Here is a 15,011-nt window from a genome sequence, read left to right as displayed (position 1 = left end):
AAAAGATAAATCACAGTGTGTGGAAATTCCCTAAAAACATTTTGCCAGGGTAACAATTCTTTCTTTCTCTTCGTAATTTCAATACTTCTTCACTACCTTTTTTCTTTTTTTGTTGGCTGGCGTTTGCTAAAAATTACACAGTCATTTTAATTCTGTGTTCTTCTAAGGATTGATGTATTCATTTTAGCAAAAAATAATTTCAGCTCCTTTGTGCTGAGGTGTTGATATTTTCTCCTTTTCTCACTCGCGGAGATGAAATGCAAAAGCAGCCACTCACTGAGGTCCTTTATTACTGGCCAGCAATGATGACTGCATGGCAATGGGCATTGTGCTTGTTATTTAACAGTGGCTGGTGGTGTTTGTTGAGATGTGCCATGTTCTCATCACCTAACAACCCATGGCCAGACCCTCAGCCTTGCACAAGAGAGAATTGGTGGGGAAAGGTTCAGAGGATCTTGCAGCATACACTGTTTTGGTTATGTGACATGTTTGTCTTGTGTCAGGTTCACATATGTATTGCTTTGGGTAAAATAGTGCACACTTGCATAAAGAAGTTATTAGACTGGTTTCTTATGATCTAGGTAACGCTTATTACATGTGTTTGGGTAACTGAAAAGGAGGTTTATAAACGCAGACTTAAAATAAAACAAAAGGCCTCTCTTTAGGCTGACACCAAATATGAGATCTACTTAATTATTTATTTACTCATCTATTTATTTATTTATTATTTACCTAGAGAGTATTATCCATAAAGTTACAAGATCCTGATATAGGAGTATCTTCTCAGCCATTATAAGTGTTACTGCCTCTGCAATTTAGATAGTGACCTGCAAATATTCTTTCATTTCCCTTGCAGCCCCATAACATGGAAATTTTCTGCCTGGAAATAATCTAAATGTTTTAGGATAAATGCCAGTTAATTGAAAGGACTTTAGTTGTAGAGGTCTGAAGGCATGGGTCTGGCTCCTTGCTGCAGTGTATGTTATACGTAGTGGGAGAAAAAGACAATCTTTTAAGGATCCTGTTGTAGGGTTTCCTATTTGATGTTTTCCGGCGGGACTGAGATGTATCTCACATGGAACCAGCCCCTGAAAGTCCCCCCTTTCCCTGGCTCTGCCCCACTTTCCACAGTACGCAGTTGTGCTTAGGAGTGTGTGGCTGCAGCAGGACAGGGAAAACGTATGAAGGTGGCTCCCAAATGCAGAGATGATGAATGTTGCCTCCTTTGGATTCTTGGCCTGGGAGATTAATACTCTGCTGCCTTCCCTGGAGGTGGCAGGGATGTGTTGAGGGGGCAGAGCTCTCCCCCTCCCTGTCTTGTGGCTGAGGAGGAGCAGAATACATTTGACATCCATTATAGGAACAATATATATTCCTATGGGAAAGAGCAATAGCTGTGAAGTACGTAACTTGTGTACTGCTGTTCTCCAGTGAAGGGTACCATTAGTTAAAATGCCAGGCATTAACTTTGAACATTGCAAAATATTGTCGTCAGCAGCCAGAGGTTTGACTGCATGCTTAAAGAGCACTTACTTCTGTCAAAGTCATACTTAAAAAAAAAAAAACCCAAACTAAAACACTGGAGAAGGCAGTACAGTCACATCTCTCAAGTGCCTTTAAGGCATATGACAGGATTCAAGAATTTGCTCAAGGTGCTTTGATTAGAGCATTGATTAGCATTGATCGATACGTCCCACAAGCTTCATAATTACACACCATTGACCTGATTTTTTTATTCTCCTTTTGCATAAATTAGAGCTTTTCTTTTATATTCTTAATATAAAAATATAATATTCAAATATTTGCACCATTTTACTACAAGGATGGGAAAACAGCACTGTTGCATTACCCTGTGTGTCTCAACTGGGTGGATCTATGGGATCCCACAGCACCAGGATCACAGTGTTGTTTTGTCAGACGTAGTGCTATGAGAGATGCATAATTCATTGTCCTTGCAGATAACATTACAATGTGCATGGAAGTTGTCAGGCCACTTTCCTTTTGAATGATGAAATTGGTAAACATATACATTACAATTTAGTGGAGAATTTTTTAAATTTTGTAAAAAGCATTTTAGCTGTTGAGTGCTGGGTTTTGTCATTGAAAGGTCTATTTTTTTTCTTTTTAAAAGAAGGATTTTTCTGCCAGGTCCATGCAATACATAATACATAAGTAACTATGGCGCAGATGAGTTACTGTCTGTTACTTATGGGAGCAGTAAATTTCAGATAAAAAATTCAACAGAAATAAAATATTGATGCCATTATGCAATAATCTCTCTGTACCAATATATTCTGCAGTGTTCGAAAGTATGTAGCTTTGTTGTGAAGCTTCAGTATATCACATTCCTACAAGGTACAAGGATTTGGTATTTAAATCATGACAATGGGTGTATCTACACTGCAGGGTGTCTGTGTATCCTGGCTCCTGGAAATAAATGGTTGGGTTTACCAGATCCGCTTGCAATGGCTGCGACATGTTCGGCATCTTGTGCAGACCTTGTACGGGCAGCTGCAGTTTCGGGAGACTGGCAGTGGTGCCCTGGTCCCAAGGATGCAGAACTGCTCAGAAGTGTTGTGGAGCTGGTCCAGTTTCTGAAAGCAGGACATTCGAATAAAAGAAAATAGTTGTCTTGCTACAAAGCACATTGCAAGGGAGAGGTGGGATTTTTTTTGTCCAATGTAGAGTCAAAACCATGCCTGTTTACAGGCTCAGTACAAAAAGTATAGTCGCTGTCACAGGGACTAGCCCCGTGCGAGCAAGGGGAGTTGTTGAGGTCTGGGGCACTGCGACAGATGGTGTAGCTCTCTGCTTACCTGTGTGCTCACAGTTTGCTGTGTGTTAATGCTGGCAGAAAGGAGGGAGGAGGAGGAGGGGGCATTGCTTGCAGAAGGGAGTAAAAGTAATGAAAAATTTTCCCAGGTCATCCAGGAGTCTGTGAATTTGTTGCAGTCCAGATAGCTGTTGAAATTTACTGGACTGAAAGCAAAACTGGAGAAACGGGGTATTTAAAAGCTACCTTCCTCTATTAAAATATAGTGGCAGAGATCAAACCCCTTGTTTTCTGGGAGGGTGCAGGCAGTTCGACACTAAAGATTTGACTGACTTCTTTTCTTGTTACCCATGCTGGTATCTGTGATGGCTGAGGGATGTGCAGGAGACCTGTGATGCACAGCAATGTAACAGTGACCAAAAAGTTCTGCTGTATCATTATAAATGGAAAATTACTTAAAAAGTATTTAACCATGCAAAAATTTAAAAAAAACCAAAACAAACCCCAAAACCAGCTTCTCCAGTAGAAGCAGTGAAAATGATAATGGCAGGAAAAGTCAAGCACCAGGTGTTAACTCCTGGGTGAAGATACCACCTGGGAGCGTGTGGTGTGGAGGGTAGGGGGAAGACCCCACTGTTGACTTGGTTTATGGTTCGTAGTGCCTCAGCTCCTGAGTCAGTGGCTGGATGAGCTGTAGATGGTGGCAGCGTGGAAGAAGACGTGTAAGAATTAGTGATGGGGCAAGAGGTGTTGCAGGAGATGATGGCCACGCATGGTGGTCACTGGGACGATGACTTATTTTGTGGTAAAGAAGCTGAGCTGTGCTGTGTTTTGTCTGGTCTCTCTTTCCTTCTCCTGTTCCTCTTTGGTAATATGAACATTTGTCTGATCTGGATTCAGTACCAAGCAAATAGGTCTCTACCTGTAGTGGTGGAGTGCCAGATCCCCAGGTGTCCTGGCTGAATGCCTTACACAGCAGAGGTGGAAGGCCATTACAGGCTTATGAAAGATCATATTATGTATTTTCTTCTAGAGAATAATACTCAAAGAATTTTTTTTTTTATGTTTGTACCATTGTAGGGTCACAGTTGGATGCTTTTATCAGCTTGCTGTGCTTTTATTCTGTCTTTACCCAATGGCCTTTTAAAAACATCTGAAGACTCTTAATCCCTCCAAAGACCTCCAGTGGTAATAATCTTATGTTTATTTGTCAGGAAAAAATGAAGACATTTTTCTGGGCCCTAACTATTAGAAGGACATATGGGCCACTTAAGATATTAACAGCATTTGAAGCCAGGAGTGCTGTAGATCATATTGAACTGGTTGATGACTGGTAGTGGAGTTTTGCCTGATAGTACAATGGCTTTATTTTCTTTGTTATTGTCAGTGAAGAAAAAATGCGGTCTCTAGGTAAACTTGGAAGTTTCTTTGGCTGGTATTCTCACTGGTTGTCTTAAGTCTCTTTTGAGTGAAATATCAGGCTTGTGACCTGCTGGAAGTGATTGGGAAGTTCTGGTGAATACTGATGTGAGGCTGAATTAGGATGCAAAGCTGTGCTAATGAGGTACCTACAACTCTGGACCATGTGCTAATAACAGATAGGGTCAGGAGATGGCACAGCAGTATCCTGAAGTTGGGTTGGTGTTTGGGTTTTTCCCCCCCCCACACTTGATAGAGCCAGACTTTGATAATCAAGACTGTCTGGGACAATGCTGTAATGCTTCCAGTGAGATAACGCTTTCTGGTTATATAACTCTATATAATGATACAACTCTATCTCAAAGTGTGACAGGGCTATAAAAAGTATAGTAGTTGCAGAAATATGCACTTACGCTTGCTAATCCTTGCTAAGCCTATAATTCTGATCCTTTTTTATCTTTAAGAAGTGCAAGTTATTAAGCATATATAACTAGTTGCACACAGGAACTTTTTTTCCTTGAGGGGGTATCAATCCTGGTGATAATAGAAGTGGGTAGAGGGATTAGAGCATGAAAATGAGGTTTCTACCTTTAGCTGAAGCAGTGTGCCCTGTTGAATACATCACCTTGACAGTAATCCATAACAGTAATTTAATAGGTCACAATTTGTATATCCTTCCCTTCCCACCTTTCCAAGCCTGTAATAACAAGGGAATTGGGGCTATAGAGAGCTGCTTGTTCTTGTGCTGTTTCCTATTACTCTGATCTGCAGTTTCACCTCCATCACTCCATTCTCCTCTGAATCTAGAGTGCAGCATCCAGGAACACCTGGGCCTTGAGAAAGGACTTCAGGTGGGGTGACAAGAGAAGCGATTATTTGCCAGGAGGTGAGGTGGGCTTCCAGTGTGAAGACTAGACAACTCAAAGGAATGATGCTAAGATATAGTCTCTTGGTATTTGAAACCACCCAAAATGGATGGGCACAGCTTGCTAGTAACCAGGAAGACCTTGCAAGGTTGTTTTGCTCCTGTTCCTGCAGGACAGGAATCCCCATTGTCTGACATGCTGGTGGCACTCTTACAGATACTGCAAAGGCTGAACTGTCAAAAAGAGCAAGTTGTTTCTTTGCTCCCAGGGGTGATGCCCCCAGACCTTATTTCCCCAGGGACCCACCATGATGTAGACAACAGAATTTCCATATCCAGGGCTGTTTAGTTTCCTTTACATATATCAAGTACTTTTCTAAATGTTGTATTGCCCCTTGAGGCCTTTGTGTCCTCCATCAGCAGCCCACAATGCACATTAACTGTAAACTTCTAGAGGTTTAATGTGCAATGAAAAAGAAATCCCATTGAAATCAAATCTAACCCTGTGAGAGATTGAATTAAACTGGAAGTTGATCTTTAAAGCAGTAATTGTTTGTAGATGGATACACTTTCTGTGTAGAAAACTGAACACTAATATGAAATAATAAGTAAAAATATAATAGATTTAGAGAGTTTAAGAGTCTAATCTCTGTATCACAGGCCATTACATTTCACTAAGTTGCTCCATGAACTTGTGTATAACTAAACCATCCCCTCCAGACAAACATCCATTATTGATTTAGAAGTCTGAAGAGACTGAGGATCCACCAAATTCCTTCATACTTTTCTTGCCTTTTCATTACACTTTCGGCTTTAAAAAGGTGTCATATTTAAATTAACCTGACTTCAGCTTCTTGCAGTGGCATCTTCTTATGCATTTTTCCACTAGACTAACAAAGTCCCATTAAGGCACTTACACATATATCAAGTCACAGTTCCACCTTCTTTTGATAAGGTGAATGAGTTGAGCTCCTTAAACGTCTGTCAAGCCTGAATTTAGAGGTCTGGTGATGGCAAATACACAGGCATTTTAGCTGCACTTTAGTTCAGCTCATTGGCAGCAGTAGGGATGAAGTTGTGGTGGCACGGATTTCAACCTCCCAGGTCCCAAATAAATTTCTGCAGCTGTTATTGTAGTCAGGTGGGTTCACGGTTAATTTTTTAACACCTCAGCATTGCCTATTCCTCAGTCTCTCCAAATCTAGCTCTTACTGTCATATATCCAAGGAGTAGGTGACTTTTTGCCAAAGCAAACAGCCTGCTGATTTGTTCACTTACTAGGACCTCTGGATCCTTTTCAGAACTGTTCTTTGCTAGAGATGTTTCCCCCTCCCATGCTGGAGATACAATTTGAATTAATTTTGCCTAGATATCTGATTTCCATTTAAAAAAACATTTTAATGACACATGCACAGTTATCAAGCATATCATCGTTACTGTTTAACATTCCTCTAATCTTCCTGTCATCTGGGCATTTTATCAGTCTATTTATGACTTTCAAACTACAGAGAAAAGCACTGAATAGAAGGAGACTTGTCCACTGGGGTCCAGAAGGCTATCAGTAATAATTTCTTACTGTTTTCCACTACTTCTTGTTTGATATCTGCCAGGTAGAAAGATCTTCATCCATTTAACCTGTAATTTACCGGACTGCATAGTCTCAATATTTTGTCTAGACTGCCACACAGTGTCATTCCACTGGAGATTACATATGAGAGGTTTTGGCCAACCTGTGGTGCTTTGGTGATTCAAGTGCAGCACCAGGATGAGGTGATGTTATGTCATGAGCACTGTAGCTGTGCTGATCGGGGAGCTGTTGAATGTCCTTGGCTGCAGGCAGGAGCAAACCAGGGTCAGCTGCTGAGACCATCATCAAGTCAATGGTCCATGTTGCTGCCCCGTCCAGCCCCAGCAAGACAGCACTGGTACGGGAAGCTGCCGTGGCTCATACACCTCTGTCATACATCACGTCACACACGTGCTGTGGCTCTGGCTGGCCGTTGCGTTTAGCTTGCAGCTTTTTCTGTCAAGAGGTTTGGCTGTCTTCCCAAACCAAATTTATACTCTTATCAAATAATGAAATTAACATTGTGGGGCATTTTACATCACTCTGTACTGACAGCCATTCATTATGTTCCTTTCCTCTTCTTTTTTATTAAACGTATTGAAACTCAGATTGGCTTCTCTCTCATTTTGCCTGGCACTGAGATCAAGCTGAGCAACCTGTAATTACTTGGGTCAGCCTATTTACCCTTTCTGCCTATGGGTGCAGAAAGCCTTTTGGTCATTCTCTGGGAGTTCTTTAAAAACTTCATTGTTACTGTAATAAATCTAGCCAGAGAAGGATTTTTCCCATGTGTCTTTAGCTTTAATGTCTGTTCTCATAAGGCATAATTTCTCATTCACATACTTACTTGTTTCCTCTTTCTTCCCAACCCTGTGTGCTTTACTGCTTTATTGTTTCTAGAAGTTGGCTTCCTTTTGAACCTGAGCCTTTTGCTGGTGTAGTCCTTTTTCCTTGGCCATTGAATGGCACCATTTTGCCATCTGACAAACTCCTAAAAGGCAGTTGACTGACGTTAATAGTACTTTTTCTTTTTTTTTTTTTTCCCTAAATATGCACTTGTTTTTATATACTTATGGGAAAAAAAGTCCTTGGTGGCCGTGTGTGTGAATGAAGTTTAGCTTTAGTTTCAGAAATGTGAAATTTAAGGAGTTGTGCACTGTAAATTTATGATTATGTCAAAATTAAATTTAAAAATACATTGTATACCAAATGCAGCCCAGTGGTGTATAAATCTTAGCACTTTTCATCAGTAGATCTCAAAATGGCTTGCAAAGTAGGTCATTAGCATTATCATTAAGGAGAAGAAAGTGAAGCTCAGAGAGATAAAGTGATATGCCCAAGATTACCCGTTGATTCTTCATCCATTTTGAGCTCCCCAGTAGTTGCAGTGGGTGGATGGTAACTGGAAATAAAACATTAAGCAAGAACAGAGGTCAGATATAAAAATTATCCCAGGAGTGTAGCGCATTATCAGACAGTGGAATGCACAGAATTTTAAATTGGGAAATTTATCCTAATATTTTGAATTATGTGTGAATAGACTCTGTGGTTCTTCAGTCTGTAAATAGTTTTACTGTATCATGGGAGTGATTGAGCTTTGTTTGACTATTATTCTGTTTATTCAGGAATCTAATTTATCCCTCTCTCTCTAACAAAACAAAACCAGGATGATTAATTTTTTTTAAGAGGCAACAGGCTCTTTCAGTTGTACTTTACTTGCAATAAAAAGTAAACAGCCAGCCATTGTAACGATTTTACTCTCTGAATGTCTAGAAATAGTTGAGATTTGTAGATGCTAACTATTGATGCAAAAGGATGATCCATGTCCTCAATTGAATTCCATACTGCCTAACTGACTGGTGTTAGCTCTTTGTTTTTGTGGGTAAGTCATGGAGTATATATTATTTAGGCATTCTGTATGTTAACTGTTTCGTCCCTCACAGTGAGAGGAGTACAACAACCTTTCTGTGGTCTGGAGGTGTTACTTACCCTACCGCAGGCAGGAATCAACGCGAATGTTGCTGTAATTTCCATTTGTGGTTGTTTTTTACACAGACTATCATTCTTAACCCAAGTGTTTTCACTGCAGTCTAAGATATTGGATAGTTCCCTCTAACAGTGATTTAAAAGACTTCATTATTTCTGATCCTTTTAGGACCAGACAAACCTTGACAAAAAGGTTAATTGCAACCCAGTAGAACTACACTAATGTTTTATTGGGGGGAGCTAGTCATGTCTAGATTTTTCAGAGCAAGTGCGTTATAAAGAATATTAACATCTTGCCTTGAGAATTTTAAACTCTTCATAAAATCTGATCTAATTTAGCTTTAAAATAACATAATACAGCTTATGAACTAGGGAATTTTTTTTAGTGCGGCTGCTAGTTAGGTGGCTGACTGCATTTAGACCTTTACACAGATTCAGTTAGAGAGATTGCGTATTTTCAACCCCTAATTAAATTATGGGGAGAATTTGAAAGGTTTTCTCACTTGCAAATACTTGCATTTGACAGTATTTGCTGTTATCTTCAAGAGCAATGTGTAGGCCTACTGACTGCTGAGGTTTGTACAAGTAAAGTGGCTTAAGCAGCAAAAGAGCCCAAGTTGTTACTGCTCATTAGTCTGTACCTGGGCACAGGCTTTTTCCTGGTGGAGGGAACTGCCTGGGACTGACTCAGCCCTTGGCAGGAGTGTCCATGTGTGACAGGCACCAGGAATTGTTCCTCCAGGCATGTGAGAGCACCATCAGGAGGCTCACAGTTTTGGGTGGAATCTAATTAGTTCTCTGCTTTCTTTGTGACCTGCAGAGGAATCAGAGGGATTTAAATGTTTTTTCTCTAGCCCTTACGAAACAATGATTCTGTCCCATCGCTTCTGCTTGCGGAAACCTCCCTTGCTGTGTTTTCTTTGGACGGCTTTTACCCTGGTCCTTTTTATGCTCTGGCATGTGCTGTAACAGCATCTTCAACCTGGATGATTTTTCTCCTCACTTAGAGAAGGCAGCAGAAAAGAAGAGCGGGTGTTGGAGATGGGTGAGTGTACAGGATCAATATGCAGGGTGTATTAATGGGAAGGAGATTGGTGACCAGAAGGGCAGGGAGAGAGGGCCCTATAGCAATGCAAGACTGCGGTTTGCAGATAGGTCCCTGAACACAGAGCAAGCAGTGAGTGTGGTGGTGGAGTGGGGCTGTTAGGAGAGCAGCTGCTGCAGAGCTGTTCCCTCCCCAGCTGTCCAACATAAAACACAATGATTGATTCAGGATCTCAGGAAGAAACATGTGTGGGCATAATGCTATCCTTGTTGGAGTTGTAGCTGATGGAAAGGCACATGCTGTACTGAGTAAGAGGTTTCAGATAAGGTAGTTAGGACTTTCTGACAGTGGAGGGATGATAGTGGGGGTTGGAACTAGATCTTTAAGATCCCTTCCAACCCAAACCATTCTATGATGCGTCAAGTTTTAAGCTGAAAATACCATTTCCCCCCTTAGACACCATATGATTTCTGTAGTGGTGTATGAATTTAGGGAGTGGCTGAATGAACATCTTAGACCCATTTGGAAAGGTTTTCCCCTCTGAGGAGGTGTGCTCTGCTTCACTTGACTATTGCCTACGTTCTTTGCATACTCCTTCACTCTTTTGGGCATCATGGCAGAATGTTAATAGCTTCAACTTATGTTGTAACTTCTAAGATTTGGAAGAAATACCAGTTTATTTTAAAAAAATTACTTTGGGACTAATTTTTTGCTCTTCAGAGAAACCTTTGGCTCAGCTGTTGTGTGAAGTATGCCACCAAGTCATCCCCAGCTCAGTTACTCACATAGTCAGATGGCTGTCTAATTCGCGTAAGAGACGTGGAGAATATTTTGCAGATGTGAAGTATTTAATTGTGACTAAAACATATATGAAGGAAGAAGCAAGTTGCGTGCTTGGAAGGACAAAATTTCAGCTGGACCAAGTTGGAAACTAGTTCAGTTCATGTCTGTCAGCGTGCTTACCTTCTTTATGTCCTGTTTTCGTAACTCTATGGAGTTGTTAAACTTGCATGTCAATTTCTTGAGAATGCAAGAAGTTTTGAATAATGGATAGGAACAGGGAAGTATTTTTCTAGACTCCTGTTTAAAACAGACCTTTTAGAGGGTAGATTTAGATTGGACATCATGAAGAATTTGTTCAGAGAGAGGGTGGGGAGACACTGGCACAGGTTTCCCAGAGAAGCTGTGGATGCCCCATCCCTGGAAGTGTTCAAGGTCAGGCTGGATGAGGCTTGGAGCAACCTGGTCTAGTGGAAGGTGTCCCTGCCCATGGCAGGGGGGAGATGGAAATAGATGGTCTTTAAGGTCCCTTCTAACCTAAACCATTCTATATGATTCTTGTTTTGGATCGTGAGAATTAATGCAGATCAAGATGTTGTTTTATTTTTAAACCAGGGGTACAAACTCTTCTGGTTTTGTGCATGAATCATAAATTAATTAAAGATAGCCAGGGGAAACAATCATTTTATGTGCATGTTATTCCAGAATTTTCCATTTGAGATAGTTAACATCTTCCCCCGAAATATCCAGTTTAACTTGTAAGGAGAAGCAGCTGCTGGCCTGATCTGGTGTGTGATCTGACGATGCTGCCTTTGTTCCTAAGAATCTGACCGCAGTGGGGCAAGTTCAGGGTATTATTTTTCAAGTGGAAGAAAGACGCAATCCAGCTGAGCTGAAGATGATAGCATCAGAAGTGTGGCTTTTTCTCATGAGTACGGATTGGGTTTTTTCCCTCTTGCACCTGCTATTTGTGCTGCTCCTTTACTCCTTCCAGACTGAAAATATATGTGAGGACAGGAGGTCACTAATACATGGGATAAAATTATCATTCTTTACATGTCTCTGTCTATAGAGGAAAAGAAAGGAGGGAAACATTGACAGCAGTAGGCAGCTATGCAAATTTTGCCTGGTCTATTTAAACATACACATTGATTTTAAATATAATTCTGAATTTATCTAGTCTACAACAAGGTCAAAAAGCAGAGAAATGTACCCTGTACAGATTATTTCAGACACGAGGCAGCCTGTATACATTTTCACCTTCCCACTCATACCCCAGCATCTTGCTGTTGCTATGTTTTTAATTCTCTTGGGTTGTAAATAGGAAACAAAAGAAGTTGGTACTTTTTCACACTATTGCAGATGGATAGATCGCAGCAAGTAGAATAATGCTGGACTTTACGCTGGATTAGAAAAAAGTCATGTTAGTGTATTTTGTATTTCCAACATCCAGAATGAAGAGCTTCACAGGGATGAAAGAAATGTGAAAACGTGAAGTCTCTAAATGAGGCTGGAAGGGTTTTCATGGAAGTTCTGCTCTAGCACAAAGCAAAGCTTTGGTCTTGGTGGAGAAAGGGCACCATGAAATGGTTTGCCCTGTGAAAAGAAGAGGTCAGACCAGATGAGGAGAGTGGTAACCCTGGATGCTAAAATGTGTGGCTTTTCTTTCACATGACACTGATGACCTCATCCAAGTGGAAAAGGAGGATTTGAAAAAGTCATAGTTCTTCCTGGTTTTGTACTTTACAGCAAAAGAATTGCTGTTGTTTGGTATGTGTCTTACTCCTCCAACTCCTTGTGGTACATCTTCTTCAACTTCCCCAAGCTTTCTGAATTTCTGGTTAATGCAGATCAGATGCTTTTCTTACCTCAGACAATGACAAGGGATTTCTTGCAAGTTTTGCTTTTATAAGAGGAGAGGTATTTTTAAACCCCATATTTTTGTGAGTGGAGTCTATCAGCCTGCAAAGCACCAAGGGAAAGGAATGCTAGAAAGTACATGAAGCAATCTTCTACCATTGCCATCCCAACTCTTCCCCAAATCCTTATCTAATCTTTGTTACAGATCAGCCCCCTAAACTTCAGAAAATAAACCCTGAATTATTAACCTTCAATGATCAGAAAGGTCACAGAATCAGAGAATGGTTGAGGTTGGAAGGGACGTCTGGAGGTCACTTGGTCCAACCCCACGGCTCAAACAGTGCCCCCTAGATCCAGTTGCCCAAGACCTTGTCCATGCAGCTGTTGAATATCTCCAAGGAGGGAGACTTCACAGTCATCCTGGGCAACCCATGTCAAGTGCTCAGTCACCAGCACAATAAGAAGGTGTTTCCTGATGTTTATACAGGACCTCCTGTTTTTCATTTTGTGCCCATTGTATCTGGTCCTTTCACTGGGCACTACTGGAAAGAGCCTACCTCTGTCCTCTTTACATATACTATATACTAAGATCTCGCCCTCCACCCCCTCGTCTTCTCTTGTCTAGCCTGAGCAGTTCCAGCTCTCTCAGCCTTTCCTCAAAGGAGAGATGCTCCAGTCCCTTCATCATCTTCATGGCCCTTTGTTGGAGCCCAGAACTGGCCTCACCAGTGCTGAGTAGAGGAGGAGGTCCTTCCTTGACCTGCTGACAATACTTTGTCTGATGGAGCCACGGGTACCATTTGCCTTCTTTGCAGCAGGGGCATGTTGTTGGCTCATGTTCAGCCTGGTCCAACAGGAGCCCCATGTTCCTGTCTGCCAAAACACTTGCCGTCTGGGTGGCCCCCAGCATAAATTGGTGCATGGGGTTGTTCCTCCTCACGTACTGGGCTTTGCGCTTCTTCTTGTTGAACTTCATGAGGTTCCTGTCAGAGTTGGTGTATCTGGCAAAGCTGTGACAAATGAGGGCATTTGGGACTGAATCCAAGTTTGGCTGTGGCCTTTGCTGAGCTCCTTTCCATCACACTTGTATCAGCTTTGTGGGACAGGGTGACAAACTAAAGCTTGGGGGCTGGCCTAAATCCATCCCTGTGGACCACAGGGATGTGTCTTTCCAGGGGAAGGGGAAACTGAGTGTGTGCATGGCTGGGGTTTGGAGGTGGGTGACCACCATCCCAGAGGAGAACTGCTCTTTTTCTCAGGTTCTTGCAGCATGGTTGCAGCGTGTCAAATGCATTCGGCTGGGTGCACCATTGCCTCGGCAGTTATGAGAAATGTCGGGGCAGAGCTGTCGCCATGCTGTTGCCATGCTCACTTGCACTTTGAAGTCACTGGTTAAGAAGAATAAAGAACAGTTTCGACTTCTGTATTAAAGCTGTCTTCCTGCCACAGTTTAATAGACAACTAGAAAAAAGAAAACCACAATTTTTTCTTTTTTTTTCCTAGAAATTAATCAAATCACTATAGTGGCTTTTGACCTTTAAGACAGAAAGTGTGTGCTCCTAATTGAATATCCCTGTAAGCTCGAGAAGCATGAGACATATCTGAAGTTCACATTTAAAATTTAGATTTGAAAAGTTAATAAAATACTACTTTTTTTTTTTTACCTTTTCACAGTGCATTTTTTATGTGTATTTTTGAGGTCATATATAAATAGCTGGACAAATGGCTTGTGCAGTGCTGGTGGTCTATTATGATATTTAGATCTGATTGCTAAATGATGAATAATGGATTTACATTTACATGAATGGGATATATATGTGGTAAATTGCAAAGCCAAACTTTAAACTATTTTTTTCTTATAGTTTTATTGTTTTGTCTGTTCTCTGCTCATCATTGTATCTACCCCAGGGCTTCCTTTAACTTTCCAAGTCCCTGACTCTGATCAGACAACAGGCATTTAAAAATAAACCAAGCTAACATAGAAATGTTTTGTTTCCTTTCTCAGATGTGACATTTTCAGCTACTCAGCATTCAAGTTAAATAAAACTAAAAACCTTCTCCGGAATCCATTTCCTGTCCATAACTTTTAAAATATTTTATACATACCTGTGCAGTAAAATATCAGGATATACCTGGCTAAACTGAATGTTGAGTATCTCCTTCAGTGCTCTTGGGGAAGCATTTCCTTCCTGCAGATATTTGGATTTTCAATTTTCCTGCTTAACACCAAGGTTCTATACTGCTTAAACCCCTGGCGTTTTCTTTCCTACTGCTGATCTACCTCATCCATTGACGCATCCACGCCAGCTGTCACGTCGTTTTTCCATTCCAGAATGACTTGATGACACATTCCTGGCTTGGTGCGGCTGTCAGTAACAAACTCTGATTGCTCCTTTCTGAATGCTGCGGAAGAGATTGCCCAGGGACGGCCCAGTGTGTGGGTCTCAAGCTACCATTAAGGCAGCTGTTTATCATTAGTTTAACAGCTAAATGTATTTCCTAATGCCATTTAAAATCTAGTGCTTAATCTGTCTTAATGACTTTTTTTTTTCAGTCTGAGGCACTGCTGGTGATGAAGCCCTGAATTTTGCTGTGTGGTGGTGGTTTTTTTTTTTTTTTAAAGTCTTAGTTTTGTCCCTGAAGTCTAGCTGGGGCAAGAAGCAGTAAAGACTTAAGGATCAGACATTTGGGGATGCTCCAGCAGCCCTGAATCAGC

The 15,011-nt window shown here is 41.2% G+C and overlaps 1 protein-coding gene across 1 annotated transcript in view; it reads left to right on the top strand.

Moving 5' to 3' along the window:
• Window positions 1–15,011, top strand: part of LOC104508510 (potassium voltage-gated channel subfamily H member 5) — a 46,740-nt gene that overhangs the window by 11,574 nt on the left and 20,155 nt on the right. The window lies entirely within an intron of this gene.

This window comes from Eurypyga helias, unplaced genomic scaffold (genome assembly GCF_000690775.1).
Source record: "Eurypyga helias isolate BGI_N326 unplaced genomic scaffold, ASM69077v1 scaffold12674, whole genome shotgun sequence".
NCBI classification, from domain to species: Eukaryota; Metazoa; Chordata; class Aves; order Eurypygiformes; family Eurypygidae; genus Eurypyga; species Eurypyga helias.
The sequence above is the reverse complement of the archived record's forward strand: the minus strand, read 5'-3'. Positions and strand labels throughout refer to the sequence as shown.